The sequence below is a fragment of the Gossypium hirsutum genome, chromosome A13, assembly GCF_007990345.1.
Source record: "Gossypium hirsutum isolate 1008001.06 chromosome A13, Gossypium_hirsutum_v2.1, whole genome shotgun sequence".
NCBI lineage: Eukaryota > Viridiplantae > Streptophyta > Magnoliopsida > Malvales > Malvaceae > Gossypium > Gossypium hirsutum.
Window position 1 is genome coordinate 74807626 of NC_053436.1, and position 3118 is coordinate 74810743.

The 3118-nt window shown below is 35.9% G+C and overlaps 1 non-coding gene across 1 annotated transcript; it reads left to right on the plus strand.

Moving 5' to 3' along the window:
- Positions 1 to 2487: 2487 nt before the first annotated feature.
- LOC121213174 (small nucleolar RNA R71) lies at positions 2488 to 2592 on the plus strand. Its single transcript, XR_005908544.1, has one exon. It is a non-coding gene; the product is annotated as a small nucleolar RNA R71 (small nucleolar RNA).
- The last annotated feature ends 526 nt before the right edge of the window (positions 2593 to 3118 follow it).

Genomic DNA, 3118 nt, shown 5'->3' on the forward strand with positions numbered 1-3118 from the left:
AATGATTATAAGATAAATTTATATGCTTAGACTCCTTAATGAGTCTAGTTTCTAATGAGATCAAATACAACACATTTTGAATTCTGTAGAGTGAGAAATTGGATTCGTAGTGAAGAGTGGTCAGAATAGTCAAACAGTGAACAGGGGAAACTTTAAGAAAAATCTGGTATTGATTGGCCAAGCCTAAAATTCTGAAAATTTTATGGATGGAAGATATACGAGTCTATATTCAGGGAAAATTAACGGCAAGTGATTTGGAGTTTAGTAGCTCCAGTTATAAGTAATTTAGTAACTACTGCTCAGGAAAACAGCTCGTAGTGAATATGTGATTTTGTTGTAAACATTAATGAAAGTTTGCCGATGAATTATTTATTGATTAATATAAAGCTTGCTATAATCTATGTGTGTGAAAGTCGGATCAATATATATAATATTATTCTGAAAGTAATACTTGAATAGTCGATTAATGACTATTTTAAATTTTGTTGAACTTAAGCTCAAGAGCAAAGGGGAACTAGATCCGATAAAGGGAAGGAAAAAGTAATTGAATAGCCGTTGAAGTCGTTCGACGACATTTGAGGTAAGTCTTCGAGTAATGACCCTACTTGAATTATATTGAAATGAATAGTCATACTATGACGGATAGTCGAATGTGCTTAGAGACTATGTTATAAAGCCAATTGAAATTATGCTCTTTGTGTGCGGCTACTGAGCCGAAATTTGAAAGGTTTAATAAATGTTTTGTGTTTGAGCCTTAGTAACGAAGAAATGAAATGGATGTGTTATGATTATTGATATATGTGTGCATGAGCATTGGAATATATCCGGGCTAAGACCCGAAGGCAATTATGCGAGTTGATATATCCGGGCTAAGACCCGAAGGCAATTATGCGAGTTAATATATCCGGGCTAAGACCCGAAGGCAATTATGCGAGTTGATATATCCGGGCTAAGACCCGAAGGCGATTATGCGAGTTAATATGTCCGGGCTATGACCCGAAGGCAATTATGCGAGATGATATATCCGGGCTAAGACCCGAAGGCAATTATGCAAGTTGATATGTCCGGGTTAAGACCCGAAGGCAAAGGTGTTTGCGGTTGTATTCGGTTAAATACCGAAGAAACTTGGGTTTGAATGTGAGCGTTTTGTGCTGTAACTAATTCAATAAATATGCTCGACCAACCCGAACGATAAGGTGTGTTGCATGTGCATTGGAAAAGTCGATTCGTTTTAAATAGTATTCGTGCGATCGGCTAACGAATTTTCGGCTTTTAGAAAGGTTGATACCTTGTGTATATCTGTTGATGGAGTGTGAAGTAAGTATGATTATGAGAATGTGTGTTAATAAAGTGACTTAGTTAGTTATGTGAATGTAATACTGTAGTCAAAGCCGATTTCATTACTTGAGACTTACTAAGCTTAAAATGCTTACCCGGTTGCTTTGGCTCTCTGTTTTATAGATTTTGTTCGTTAGCTATCGGATTCGGGATCAGCGAAGTCGAAGTCATCTACACTATCAAGCTCTTTTGGTACTCTTTTAGTTGAACTCTGGATATGGCATGTATAGGACTACCCCCTGTTGTTTAAGTTCTTTTGTGATGTATGTGTGTAAAGCCATGCGAAAATGGCTTGTAGATGTGGAGTATGGCATTAGACCATTTGTGTTTATGTATGTATATATATGGTTTCACGATGTGACTATGGATTGAAATGGAAGTGTTGGGCTAATGATCAGCCATTGGAATGGCTAAATATGATCACATGTGGACCTATGTATGGCAAAACCCTAGTTGGTCCATGGTAACCACAAAATAGGTAAAGTTTATCTTGAAAACAGATTTTGACAGCAACAGTGGTGTAGAATTGAAAAATCACATAAATTCGTAGGAGTGGAATTAAATAGTGAATAAATTATGTAATCGAACCTTGATGAATCTACTTTCATATGGAAGTAACAAAACAATTATAGGAACAGTACAGAAAGAGATATTCGGGTTCTTGTGGAACAGGGCCAGAACAGTTTATGGATTCACTGTTCCGCCTTTGGAAATTCACTATAAATTGACCAGAGATAATTAGGGGTCATACCATATATGTATGGATTCCTCTCTGAGTCTAGTTTCCATAGAAACAAACGGCATTAGTATTGAAGCCCTGTGCAGAGAGATATCCCAGTCGTAATGGGAAAAGGTCAGTGTAGTCGACCCCTGTAACATGAGAGACTTTGACTAATAAACTGTACTAATTGGCCCGACCAAAAATTCTAGAAAAAAATATATAGGTGGGGACATGAGTTTAGTTTCAGGGAAAAATCACAAAACTGATTTTCGAGTTGTGATACTCAAGATATGATTTTTGAAGCGACTAGTACTCAGACTGGGCAGTGTCTGGAAAAATTTTTTTAAAAGTCTGTCAACACCCCGTATTCGACTCCGGTGACGGTCTCGGGTTCGGGGTGTTACAATATCCAACTGAATGCAATGTGGAATCCATGATGAGGACACTTACGAAGAACTCTTTGAAACTTTCTCACGCCTCGTACAAGGACTCACCATCCAATTGTTGAAAAGTGGTTATATCATTGTGCAACTTAGCATTTTTTCTAGGTGGGAAATACTTAACCAAAAACCTTGTCCATCATTTTGATTTCCAAGGCCCATTTTAGCCTGTCTTTAGGCTAATCATTCATGTCTTCTTTGGCTAAATGTCTACTCAATTTCAAAGGTCTACCAATAATAAATTGATAATTCGATCTATGCTCATAAACTCCTGGAAATAAATCAAAAAATAAAGAATAAAGAATTAATTAACATAGTTAGGAGTTAAATAAAAATAAAATAAAAAATAATTTGTAAAGAATAATTTCACAAAAATAATTAAGGCAATAGTCTCCGGTAATGGTGCCAAAAACTTGTAATGCTCGATTTGTGCAAGTGTACACAATCGTTATCAAGTAATAAGTAAGTAAAAGAGTTTTTGTCTCCACAGGGACTGTGTATATTAATCAATATACTGCAAAATTAAAGTTAACAATTTGATAACAAAAACACAATATCTTGAGTGATGGGTGATTAACTAAATTAAATTATCTAAACGAAAGATTGGTCCCTAATGCAA